Below are 14,042 nucleotides of genomic sequence, written 5' to 3'. Positions count from 1 at the left end.
TCCCCAGCTCTGATTCCCTGCCTCTGATTCCCCGCGTCCTATTCCCTGCCTCTGATTCCCCGCCTGTGATTCCCCATCACTGATTCACCACCTCTGATTCCCTACCTCTGATTCCCCATATCTAATTCCCCGCCTCTGTTTGCCCGCCTCTGATTCCCCGCCTCTGTTTCCCCATATCTGATTCCCCGCCTCTGAATCCCCAACTCTGATTCCCTGCCTCAGATTCCCCAGCTCTGATTCCCCGCCTTTGATTCCCCCGTCTGATTCCCAGCCTCTGAATCCCCGTGTCTGATTTCCTGCCTCTGATTCCCCGCCTCTGATTCCCCATCTCTGATTCACCGCCTCTGATTCCCCACCTCTGATTCCCCCTCTCTGATTCCGCACATCCAATTCCCTGCCTCTGATTCCCCAACTCTGATTCCCCACCTCTGATTCCCCAGCTCTGATTCCCCGCCTCAGATTCCCCGCGTCTGATTCCCTGCCTCTGATTCCCCGCCTCTGATTCCCTGCCTCTGATTCCCCATATCTGATTCCCCGCCTCTGATTCCCCAACTCTGATTCCCCGCTTCTGATTCCCCAGCTCTGAATCCCCGCCTCTGATTCCCCGCGTCTGATTCCCTGCCTCTGATTCCCCGCCTCTGATTCCCCATCTGTGATTCACAACCTCTGATGCCCCACCTCTGATTCCCCATATCTGATTCCCTGCCTCTGTTTCCCCGCCTCTGATTCCCCACCTCTGTTTCCCCATATCTGATTCCCCGCCTCTGATTCCCCAACTCTAATACCCCGCCTCTGATTCCCCAGCTCTGATTCCCCGCCTCTGATTCCCCGCATCTGATTCCCTGCCTCTGATTCCCCGCCTCTGATTCCAGGCCTCTGATTCCCAGCATCTGATTCCGGCCTCTGATTCCCGGCCTCTGATTCCCTTCTTCTGATTCTGATTCCCTGCCTCTGATTCCCCATATCTGATTCCCTGCCTCTGTTTCCCCGCCTCTGATTCCCCGCCTCTGATTCCCAACTCTGATTCCCCGCCTCTGATTCCCCAGCTCTGATTCCCCGTGTTTGATTCCCTGCCTCTGATTCCCTGCCCTGATTCCCCATCTCTGTTTCACCGCCTTTGATTCGCCACCTCTGATTCCCCATATCTGATTCCCCGCCTCTGTTTCCCCGACTCTGATTCCCTGCATCTGATTCCCAACCTCTGATTCCACACCTCTGATTCCCCATATCTGATTCCCCGCCTCTATTTCCCCATATCTGATTCCCCGCCTCTGATTCCCCAACTCTGATTCCCCGCCTCTGATTCCCCAGCTCTGATTCCCCGACTCTGATTCCCGGCATCCGATTCCCTGCCTCTGATTCCCCGCCTCTGATTCCCCATCTCTGATTCCCCGCCTCTGATTCCCCGTGTCTGATTCCCTGCCTTTGATTCCCCGCCTCTGATTCCCCGCCTCTGATTCCCTGCCACTGATTTCCTGCCCCTGATTCCCCACCTCTGATTCCCCACATCTGATTCCCCGCCTCTGTTTCCCCGCCTCTGATTCCCCGCCTCTGATTCCCCATATCTGATTCCCTGCCTCTGATTCCCCAACTCTGATTCCCCGCCTCTGATTCCCCAGCTCTGAATCCCCGCCTCTGATTCCCCGCGTCTGATTCCCTGCCTCTGATTCCCCGCCTTGATTCCCCATCTCTGATTCACAACCTCTGATTCCCCACCTCTGATTCCCTATATTTGATTCCCCGCCTCTGTTTCCCCGCCTCTGATTCCCCGCCTCTGATTCCCCATATCTGATTCCCCGCCTCTGATTGCCCACCTCTGATTCCCAGCCTCTGATTCGCCAGCTCTGATTCCCCGCCTCTGATTCCCCGCCTCTGATTCCCCATCTCTGATTCACCGCCTTTGATTCGCCACCTCTGATTCCCCATATCTGATTCCCCACCTCTGATTCCCGGCCTCTTATTCCCAGCATCTGATTCCCGGCCTCTGATTCCCGGCCTCTGATTCCCCGCTTCTGATTCTGATTCCCTGCCTCTTATTCCCCATCTCTGATTCCGCACATCTGATTCCCTGCCTCTGATTCCCCACCTCTGATTCCCCATATCTGATTCCCCGCCTCTGTTTCCCCGCCTCTGATTCCCCGCCTCTGTTTCCCTATATCTAATTCCCCACCTCTGATGCCCCAACTCTGATTCCCCGCCTCTGATTCCCCAGCTCTGATTCCCCGCCTCTGATTCCCTGCATCCGATTCCCCATATCTGATTCCCCGCCTCTGTTTCACTGCCTCTGATTCCCCGCCTCAGTTTCCCCATATCTGATTCCCGCCTCTGATTCCCAACTATGAATCCCCTCCTCTGATTCCCCAGCTCTGATTCCCTGCCTCTGATTCCCCGCGTCCTATTCCCTGCCTCTGATTCCCCGCCTGTGATTCCCCATCACTGATTCACCACCTCTGATTCCCTACCTCTGATTCCCCATATCTAATTCCCCGCCTCTGTTTGCCCGCCTCTGATTCCCCACCTCTGTTTCCCCAACTCTGATTCCCTGCCTCAGATTCCCCAGCTCTGATTCCCCGCCTTTGATTCCCCCCGTCTGATTCCCAGCCTCTGAATCCCCGTGTCTGATTTCCTGCCTCTGATTCCCCGCCTCTGATTCCCCATCTCTGATTCACCGCCTCTGATTCCCCACCTCTGATTCCCCCTCTCTGATTCCGCACATCCAATTCCCTGCCTCTGATTCCCCAACTCTGATTCCCCACCTCTGATTCCCCAGCTCTGATTCCCCGCCTCAGATTCCCCGCGTCTGATTCCCTGCCTCTGATTCCCCGCCTCTGATTCCCTGCCTCTGATTCCCCATATCTGATTCTCCGCCTCTGATTCCCCAACTCTGTTTCCCCGCTTCTGATTCCCCAGCTCTGAATCCCCGCCTCTGATTCCCCGCGTCTGATTCCCTGCCTCTGATTCCCCGCCTCTGATTCCCCATCTGTGATTCACAACCTCTGATGCCCCACCTCTGATTCCCCATATCTGATTCCCTGCCTCTGTTTCCCCGCCTCTGATTCCCCACCTCTGTTTCCCCATATCTGATTCCCCGCCTCTGATTCCCCAACTCTAATACCCCGCCTCTGATTCCCCAGCTCTGATTCCCCGCCTCTGATTCCCCGCATCTGAATCCCTGCCTCTGATTCCCCGCCTCTGATTCCAGGCCTCTGATTCCCAGCATCTGATTCCGGCCTCTGATTCCCGGCCTCTGATTCCCTTCTTCTGATTCTGATTCCCTGCCTCTGATTCCCCATCTCTGATTCTGCACATCTCATTCCTTGCCTCTGATTCCCCACCTCTGATTCCCATTATCTGATTCCCCGCCTCTGTTTCCCCGCCTCTGATTCCCCGCCTCTGTTTCCCAATATCTAAGTCCCCACCTCTGATTCCCCAAATCTGATTCCCCACCTCTGATTCCCCAGCTCTGATTCCCCGCCTCTGATTCCCCGCATCTGATACCCTGCATCTGATTCCAAGCCTCTGATTCCCTGCCTCTGATTCCCAACCTCTGATTCCCCACCTCTGATTCCCCATATCTGATTCCCCGCCTCTGTTTCCCCGCCTCGGATTCCCCGCCTCTGTTTCCCCATATCTGATTCCCGGCCTCTGATTCCCCACCTCTGATTCCCCATATCTGATTCCCTGCCTCTGATTCCCCAACTCTGATTCCCGCCTCTGATTCCCCAGCTCTGAATCCCCGCCTCTGTTTCCCCGCGTCTGATTCCCTGCCTCTGATTCCCCGCCTTGATTCCCCATCTCTGATTCACAACCTCTGATTCCCCACCTCTGATTCCCTATATTTGATTCCCCGCCTCTGTTTCCCCGCCTCTGATTCCCCGCCCCTGATTCCCCATATCTGATTCCCCGCCTCTGATTGCCCACCTCTGATTCCCAGCCTCTGATTCGCCAGCTCTGATTCCCCGCCTCTGATTCCCCGCATCTGATTCCCTGCCTCTGATTCCCCGCCTCTGATTCCCCATCTCTGATTCACCGCCTTTGATTCGCCACCTCTGATTCCCCATATCTGATTCCCCACCTCTGTTTCCCCGCCTCTTATTCCCCGCCTCTGATTCTCCATATCTCATTCCCCGCCTCTGAATCCCCATCTCTGATTCCCGGACTCTGATTCCCCTCCTCTGATTCCCGGCCTCTTATTCCCAGCATCTGATTCCCGGCCTCTGATTCCCGGCCTCTGATTCCCCGCTTCTGATTCCCTGCCTCTGATTCCCCATCTCTGATTCCGCACATCTGATTCCCTGCCTCTGATTCCCCACCTCTGATTCCCCATATCTGATTCCCCGCCTCTGTTTCCCCGCCTCTGATTCCCCGCCTCTGTTTCCCTATATCTAATTCCCCACCTCTGATGCCCCAACTCTGATTCCCCGCCTCTGATTCCCCAGCTCTGATTCCCCGCCTCTGATTCCCTGCATCCGATTCCCCATATCTGATTCCCCGCCTCTGTTTCCCCGCCTCTGATTCCCCGCCTCTGTTTCCCCGCCTCTGATTCCCCGCCTCTGTTTCCCCATATCTGATTCCCGCCTCTGATTCCCAACTATGATTCCCCGCCTCTGATTCCCCAGCTCTGATTCCCTGCCTCTGATTCCCCGCGTTCTATTCCCTGCCTCTGATTCCCCGCCTGTGATTCCCCATCACTGATTCACCACCTCTGATTCCCTACCTCTGATTCCCCATATCTAATTCCCCGCCTCTGTTTGCCCGCCTCTGATTCCCCGCCTCTGTTTCCCCATATCTGATTCCCCGCCTCTGAAGCCCCAACTCTGATTCCCTGCCTCAGATTCCCCAGCTCTGATTCCCCGCCTCAGATTCCCCGCATCTGATTCCCTGCCTCTGATTCCCAGCCTCTGAATCCCCGTGTCTGATTTCCTGCCTCTGATTCCCCGCCTCTGATTCCCCATCTCTGATTCACCGCCTCTGATTCCCCACCTCTGATTCCCCATCTCTGATTCCGCACATCCAATTCCCTGCCTCTGATTCCCCAACTCTGATTCCCCACCTCTGATTCCCCAGCTCTGATTCCCCGCCTCAGATTCCCCGCGTCTGATTCCCTGCCTCTGATTCCCCGCCTCTGATTCCCTGCCTCTGATTCCCCATATCTGATTCCCCGCCTCTGATTCCCCAACTCTGATTCCCCGCTTCTGATTCCCAAGCTCTGAATCCCCGCCTCTGATTCCCCGCGTCTGATTCCCTGCCTCTGATTCCCCGCCTCTGATTCCCCATCTGTGATTCACAACCTCTGATGCCCCACCTCTGATTCCCCATATCTGATTCCCCGCCTCTGTTTCCCCGCCTCTGATTCCCCGCCTCTGATTCCCCATATCTGATTCCCCGCCTCTGATTGCCCACCTCTGATTCCCCGCATCTGATAACCTGCCTCTGATTCCCCGCCTCTGATTCCCCATCTCTGATTCACCACCTCTGATTCCCGGCCTCTGATTCCCCATCTCTGATTCAGCACATCCGATTCCCTGCCTATGTTTCCCCACCTCTGATTCCCCTCCTCTGATTCCCCATATCTGATTCCCTGCCTCTGTTTCCCCGCCTCTGATTCCCTACCTCTGTTTCCCCTTATCTGATTCCCCGCCTCTGATTCCCCAACTCAAATACCCCGCCTCTGATTCCCCAGCTCTGATTCCCCGTCTCTGATTCCCCGCATCTGATTCCCTGACTCTGATTCCCCGCCTCTGATTCCAGGCCTCTGATTCCCATCATCTGATTCCGGCCTCTGATTCCCGGCCTCTGATTCCCTGCTTCTGATTCTGATTCCCTGCCTCTGATTCCCCATCTCTGATTCCGCACATCTGATTCCCTGCCTCTGATTCCCCACCTCTGATTCTCCATATCTGATTCCCCGCCTCTGTTTCCCAGCCTCTGATTCCCCGCCTCTGTTTCCCAATATCTAAGTCCCCACCTCTGATTCCCCAAATCTGATTCCCCACCTCTGATTCCCCAGCTCTGATTCCCCGCCTCTGATGCCCCGCATCTGATTCCCTGCATCTGATTCCAAGCCTCTGATTCCCTGCCTCTGATTCCCAACCTCTGATTCCCCACCTCTGATTCCCCATATCTGATTCCCCGCCTCTGTTTCCCCGCCTCGGATTCCCCGCCTCAGTTTCCCCATATCTGATTCCCGGCCTCTGATTCCCCGCCTCTGATTCCCCGCCTCTGATTCCCTGCCTCTGATTCCCCATCTCCGATTCCGCACATCTGATTCCCTTCCTCTGATTCCCCGCCTCTGATTCCCCGCCTCTGATTCCCTGCCTCTGATTCCCAACCTCTGATTCCCCACCTCTGATTCCCCATATCTGATTCCCCGCCTCTGTTTCCCCGCCTCTGATTCCCTGCCTCTGATTCCCAACTCTGATTCCCCGCCTCTGATTCCCCAGCTCTGATTCCCCGTGTTTGATTCCCTGCCTCTGATTCCCTGCCCTGATTCCCCATCTCTGTTTCACCGCCTTTGATTCGCCACCTCTCATTCCACATATCTGATTCCCCGCCTCTGTTTCCCCGACTCTGATTCCCTTCCTCTGATTCCCAACCTCTGATTCCACACCTCTGATTCCCCATATCTGATTCCCCGCCTCTATTTCCCCATATCTGAATCCCCGCCTCTGATTCCCCAACTCTGATTCCCCGCCTCTGATTCCCCAGCTCTGATTCCCCGACTCTGATTCCCGGCATCCGATTCCCTGCCTCTGATTCCCCGCCTCTGATTCCCCATCTCTGATTCCCCGCCTCTGATTCCCCGTGTCTGATTCCCTGCCTCTGATTCCCCGCCTCTGATTCCCCGCCTCTGATTCCCTGCCACTGATTCCCTGCCCCTGATTCCCCACCTCTGATTCCCCATATCTGATTCCCCACCTCTGTTTCCCCGCCTCTGATTCCCCGCCTCTGATTCCCCATATCTGATTCCCTGCCTCTGATTCCCCAACTCTGATTCCCCGCCTCTGATTCCCCAGCTCTGAATCCCCGCCTCTGATTCCCCGTGTCTGATTCCCTGCCTCTGATTCCCCGCCTTGATTCCCCATCTCTGATTCACAACCTCTGATTCCCCACCTCTGATTCCCTATATTTGATTCCCCGCCTCTGTTTCCCCGCCTCTGATTCCCCGCCTCTGATTCCCCATATCTGATTCCCCGCCTCTGATTGCCCACCTCTGATTCCCCGCCTCTGATTCGCCAGCTCTGATTCCCCGCCTCTGATTCCCCGCATCTGATTCCCTGCCTCTGATTCCCCGCCTCTGATTCCCCATCTCTGATTCACCGCCTTTGATTCGCCACCTCTGATTCCCCATATCTGATTCCCCACCCCTGTATCCCGTCCTCTGATTCCCCGCCTCTGATTCTCCATATCTCATTCCCCGCCTCTGAATCCCCATCTCTTATTCCCGGACTCTGATTCCCCACCTCTGATTCCCGGCCTCTTATTCCCAGCATCTGATTCCCGGCCTCTGATTCCCGGCCTCTGATTCCCCGCTTCTGATTCTGATTCCCTGCCTCTGATTCCCCATCTCTGATTCCGCACATCTGATTCCCTGCCTCTGATTCCCCCCCTCTGATTCCCCATATCTGATTCCCCGCCTCTGTTTCCCCGCCTCTGATATCCCGCCTCTGTTTCCCTATATCTAATTCCCCACCTCTGATGCCCCAACTCTGATTCCCCGCCTCTGATTCCCCAGCTCTGATTCCCCGCCTCTGATTCCCCGCATCCGATTCCCCATATCTGATTCCCCGCCTCTGTTTCCCCGCCTCTGATTCCCCGCCTCTGTTTCCCCATATCTGATTCCCCACCTCTGATTCCCAACTATGATTCCCCGCCTCTGATTCCCCAGCTCTGATTCCCTGCGTCTGATTCCCTGCGTTCTATTCCCTGCCTCTGATTCCCCGCCTGTGATTCCCCATCACTGATTCACCACCTCTGATTCCCCACCTCTGATTCCCCATATCTAATTCCCCGCCTCTGTTTGCCCGCCTCTGATTCCCCGCCTATGTTTCCCCATATCTGATTCCCCGTCTCTGAATCCCCAACTCTGATTCCCTGCCTCTGATTCCCCTGCTCTGATTCCCCGCCTTTGATTCCCCCCGTCTGATTCCCAGCATCTGAATCCCCGTGTCTGATTTCCTGCCTCTGATTTCCCGCCTCTGATTCCCCATCTCTGATTCCTCTGATTCCCCACATCTGATTCCCCATCTCTGAATCCGCACATCCGATTCCCTGCCTCTGATTCCCCAACACTGATTCCCCACCTCTGATTCCCCAGCTCTGATTCCCCGCCTCTGATTCCCTGCCTCTGAATCCCAGCCTCTGATTCCCCATATCTGATTCCCCGCCTCTGATTCCCTGCCTCTGATTCCCCAGCTCTGATTCCCCGCCTTTGATTCCCCCCGTCTGATTCCCAGCCTCTGAATCCCCGTGTCTGATTTCCTGCCTCTGATTCCCTGCCTCTGATTCCCCGCCTGTGATTCCCCATCACTGATTCACCACCTCTGATTCCCCACCTCTGATTCCCCATATCTAATTCCCCGCCTCTGTTTGCCCGCCTCTGATTCCCCGCCTCTGTTTCCCCATATCTGATTCCCCGTCTCTGAATCCCCAACTCTGATTCCCCTGCTCTGATTCCCCGCCTTTGATTCCCCCCGTCTGATTCCCAGCCTCTGAATCCCCGTGTCTGATTTCCTGCCTCTGATTTCCCGCCTCTGATTCCCCATCTCTGATTCCTCTGATTCCCCACATCTGATTCCCCATCTCTGAATCCGCACATCCGATTCCCTGCCTCTGATTCCCCAACTCTGATTCCCCACCTCTGATTCCCCAGCTCTGATTCCCCGCCTTTGATTACCCCCGTCTGATTCCCAGCCTCTGAATCCCCGTGTCTGATTTCCTGCCTCTGATTTCCCGCCTCTGATTCCCCATCTCTGATTCCTCTGATTCCCCACATCTGATTCCCCATCTCTGAATCCGCACATCCGATTCCCTGCCTCTGATTCCCCATATCTGATTCCCCGTCTCTGAATCCCCAACTCTGATTCCCTGCCTCTGATTCCCCTGCTCTGATTCCCCGCCTTTGATTCCCCCCATCTGATTCCCAGCCTCTGAATCCCTGTGTCTGATTTCCTGCCTCTGATTTCCCGCCTCTGATTCCCCATCTCCGATTCCTCTGATTCCCCACATCTGATTCCCCATCTCTGAATCCGCACATCCGATTCCCTGCCTCTGATTCCCCAACTCTGATTCCCCACCTCTGATTCCCCAGCTCTGATTCCCCGCCTCTGATTCCCCGCCTCTGAATCCCAGCCTCTGATTCCCCATATCTGATTCCCCGCCTCTGATTCCCTGCCTCTGATTCCCCAGCTCCGATTCCCCGCCTCAGATTCCCCGCGTCTGATTCCCTGCCTCTGATTCCCCGCCTCTGATTCCCTGCCTCTGATTCCCCATATCTGATTCCCCGCCTCTGATTCCCCAACTCTGATTCCCCGCTTCTGATTCCCCAGCTCTGAATCCCCGCCTCTGATTCCCCGCGTCTGATTCCCTGCCTCTGATTCCCCGCCTCTGATTCCCCATCTGTGATTCACAACCTCTGATGCCCCACCTCTGATTCCACATATCTGATTCCCTGCCTCTGTTTCCCCGCCTCTGATTCCCCACCTCTGTTTCCCCATATCTGATTCCCCGCTCTGATTCCCCAACTCTAATACCCCGCCTCTGATTCCCCAGCTCTGATTCCCCGCCTCTGATTCCCCGCATCTGAATCCCTGCCTCTGATTCCCCGCCTCTGATTCCAGGCCTCTGATTCCCAGCATCTGATTCCGGCCTCTGATTCCCGGCCTCTGATTCCCTTCTTCTGATTCTGATTCCCTGCCTCTGATTCCCCATCTCTGATTCCGCACATCTCATTCCTTGCCTCTGATTCCCCACCTCTGATTCCCCATATCTGATTCCCCGCCTCTGTTTCCCCGCCTCTGATTCCCCGCCTCTGTTTCCCAATATCTAAGTCCCAACCTCTGATTCCCCAAATCTGATTCCCCACCTCTGATTCCCCAGCTCTGATTCCCCGCCTCTGATTCCCCGCATCTGATACCCTGCATCTGATTCCAAGCCTCTGATTCCCTGCCTCTGATTCCCAACCTCTGATTCCCCACCTCTGATTCCCCATATCTGATTCCCCGCCTCCGTTTCCCCGCCTCGGATTCCCCGCCTCTGTTTCCCCATATCTGATTCCCGGCCTCTGATTCCCCGCCTCTGATTCCCCATATCTGATTCCCTGCCTCTGATTCCCCAACTCTGATTCCCCGCCTCTGATTCCCTAGCTCTGAATCCCCGCCTCTGTTTCCCCGCGTCTGATTCCCTGCCTCTGATTCCCCGCCTTGATTCCCCATCTCTGATTCACAACCTCTGATTCCCCACCTCTGATTCCCTATATTTGATTCCCCGCCTCTGTTTCCCCGCCTCTGATTCCCCGCCTCTGATTCCCCATATCTGATTCCACGCCTCTGATTGCCCACCTCTGATTCCCAGCCTCTGATTCGCCAGCTCTGATTCCCCGCCTCTGATTCCCCGCATCTGATTCCCTGCCTCTGATTCCCCGCCTCTGATTCCCCATCTCTGATTCACCGCCTTTGATTCGCCACCTCTGATTCCCTATATCTGATTCCCCACCTCTGTTTCCCCGCCTCTTATTCCCCGCCTCTGATTCTCCATATCTCATTCCCCGCCTCTGAATCCCCATCTCTGATTCCCGGACTCTGATTCCCCTCCTCTGATTCCCGGCCTCTTATTCCCAGCATCTGATTCCCGGCCTCTGATTCCCGGCCTCCGATTCCCCGCTTCTGATTCCCTGCCTCTGATTCCCCATCTCTGATTCCGCACATCTGATTCCCTGCCTCTGATTCCCCACCTCTGATTCCCCATATCTGATTCCCCGCCTCTGTTTCCCCGCCTCTGATTCCCCGCCTCTGTTTCCCTATATCTAATTCCCCACCTCTGATGCCCCAACTCTGATTCCCCGCCTCTGATTCCCCAGCTCTGATTCCCCGCCTCTGATTCCCTGCATCCGATTCCCCATATCTGATTCCCCGCCTCTGTTTCCCCGCCTCTGATTCCCCGCCTCTGTTTCCCCATATCTGATTCCCGCCTCTGATTCCCAACTATGATTCCCCGCCTCTGATTCCCCAGCTCTGATTCCCTGCCTCTGATTCCCCGCGTTCTATTCCCTGCCTCTGATTCCCCGCCTGTGATTCCCCATCACTGATTCACCACCTCTGATTCCCTACCTCTGATTCCCCATATCTAATTCCCCGCCTCTGTTTGCCCGCCTCTGATTCCCCGCCTCTGTTTCCCCATATCTGATTCCCCGCCTCTGAATCCCCAACTCTGATTCCCTGCCTCAGATTCCCCAGCTCTGATTCCCCGCCTCAGATTCCCCGCATCTGATTCCCTGCCTCTGATTCCCAGCCTCTGAATCCCCGTGTCTGATTTCCTGCCTCTGATTCCCCGCCTCTGATTCCCCATCTCTGATTCACCGCCTCTGATTCCCCACCTCTGATTCCCCATCTCTGATTCCGCACATCCAATTCCCTGCCTCTGATTCCCCAACTCTGATACCCCACCTCTGATTCCCCAGCTCTGATTCCCCGCCTCAGATTCCCCGCTTCTGATTCCCCAGCTCTGAATCCCCGCCTCTGAAACCCACCTCTGATTCCCCAGCTCTGATTCCCCAACTCTGATTCCCCGCTTCTGATTCCCCAGCTCTGAATCCCCGCCTCTGATTCCCCGCGTCTGATTCCCTGCCTCTGATTCCCCGCCTCTGATTCCCCAGCTCTGAATCCCCGCCTCTGATTCCCCGCGTCTGATTCCCTGCCTCTGATTCCCTGCCTCTGATTCCCCAACTCTGATTCCCAGCCTCTGAATCCCCGTGTCTGATTTCCTGCCTCTGATTCCCCGCCTCTGATTCCCCATCTCTGATTCACCGCCTCTGATTCCCCACCTCTGATTCCCCATCTCTGATTCCGCACATCCAATTCCCTGCCTCTGATTCCCCAACTCTGATTCCCCACCTCTGATTCCCCAGCTCTGATTCCCCGCCTCAGATTCCCCGCTTCTGATTCCCCAGCTCTGAATCCCCGCCTCTGATTCCCCACCTCTGATTCCCCAGCTCTGATTCCCCAACTCTGATTCCCCGCTTCTGATTCACCAGCTCTGAATCCCCGCCTCTGATTCCCCGCGTCTGATTCCCTGCCTCTGATTCCCCGCCTCTGATTCCCCATCTGTGATTCACAACCTCTGATGCCCCACCTCTGATTCCCCATATCTGATTCCCCGCCTCTGTTTCCCCGCCTCTGATTCCCCGCCTCTGATTCCCCATATCTGATTCCCCGCCTCTGATTGCCCACCTCTGATTCCCCGCGTCTGATACCCTGCCTCTGATTCCCCGCCTCTGATTCCCCATCTCTGATTCACCACCTCTGATTTCCGGGTTCTGATTCCCCATCTCTGATTCCGCACATCCGATTCCCTGCCTATGTTTCCCCACCTCTGATTCCCCGCCTCTGATTCCCCATATCTGATTCCCTGCCTCTGTTTCCCCGCCTCTGATTCCCTACCTCTGTTTCCCCATATCTGATTCCCCGCCTCTGATTCCCCAACTCAAATACCCCGCCTCTGATTCCCCAGCTCTGATTCCCCGCCTCTGATTCCCCGCATCTGATTCCCTGCCTCTGATTCCCCGCCTCTGATTCCAGGCCTCTGATTCCCATCATCTGATTCCGGCCTCTGATTCCCGGCCTCTGATTCCCTGCTTCTGATTCTGATTCCCTGCCTCTGATTCCCCATCTCTGATTCCGCACATCTGATTCCCTGCCTCTGATTCCCCACCTCTGATTCCCAATATCTGATTCCCCGCCTCTGTTTCCCCGCCTCTGATTCCCCGCCTCTGTTTCCCAATATCTAAGTCCCCACCTCTGATTCCCCAAATCAGATTCCCCACCTCTGATTCCCCAGCTCTGATTCCCCGCCTCTGATGCCCCGCATCTGATTCCCTGCATCTGATTCCAAGCCTCTGATTCCCTGCCTCTGATTCCCAACCTCTGATTCCCCACCTCTGATTCCCCATATCTGATTCCCCGCCTCTGTTTCCCCGCCTCGGATTCCCCGCCTCAGTTTCCCCATATCTGATTCCCGGCCTCTGATTCCCTGCCTCTGATTCCCCGCCTCTGATTCCCTGCCTCTGATTCCCCATCTCCGTTTCCGCACATCTGATTCCCTTCCTCTGATTCCCCGCCTCTGATTCCCCGCCTCTGATTCCCTGCCTCTGATTCCCAACCTCTGATTCCCCACCTCTGATTCCCCATATCTGATTCCCCGCCTCTGTTTCCCCGCCTCTGATTCCCCGCCTCTGATTCCCAACTCTGATTCCCCGCCTCTGATTCCCCAGCTCTGATTCCCCGTGTTTGATTCCCTGCCTCTGATTCCCTGCCCTGATTCCCCATCTCTGTATCACCGCCTTTGATTCGCCACCTCTCATTCCACATATCTGATTCCCCGCCTCTGTTTCCCCGACTCTGATTCCCTTCCTCTGATTCCCCGCCTCTGATTCCCCAACTCTGATTCCCCGCCTCTGATTCCCCAGCTCTGATTCCCCGACTCTGATTCCCGGCGTCCGATTCCCTGCCTCTGATTCCCCGCCTCTGATTCCCCAGCTCTGAATCCCCGCCTCTGATTCCCCGCGTCTGATTCCCTGCCTCTGATTCCCTGCCTCTGATTCCCCAACTCTGATTCCCAGCCTCTGAATCCCCGTGTCTGATTTCCTGCCTCTGATTCCCCGCCTCTGATTCCCCATCTCTGATTCACCGCCTCTGATTCCCCACCTCTGATTCCCCATCTCTGATTCCGCACATCCAATTCCCTGCCTCTGATTCCCCAACTCTGATTCCCCACCTCTGATTCCCCAGCTCTGATTCCCCGCCTCAGATTCCCCGCTTCTGATTCCC

Source organism: Narcine bancroftii, chromosome 8 (assembly GCF_036971445.1).
Source record: "Narcine bancroftii isolate sNarBan1 chromosome 8, sNarBan1.hap1, whole genome shotgun sequence".
Classification (NCBI taxonomy): domain Eukaryota; kingdom Metazoa; phylum Chordata; class Chondrichthyes; order Torpediniformes; family Narcinidae; genus Narcine; species Narcine bancroftii.
This window is presented reverse-complemented; position numbering follows the sequence as displayed.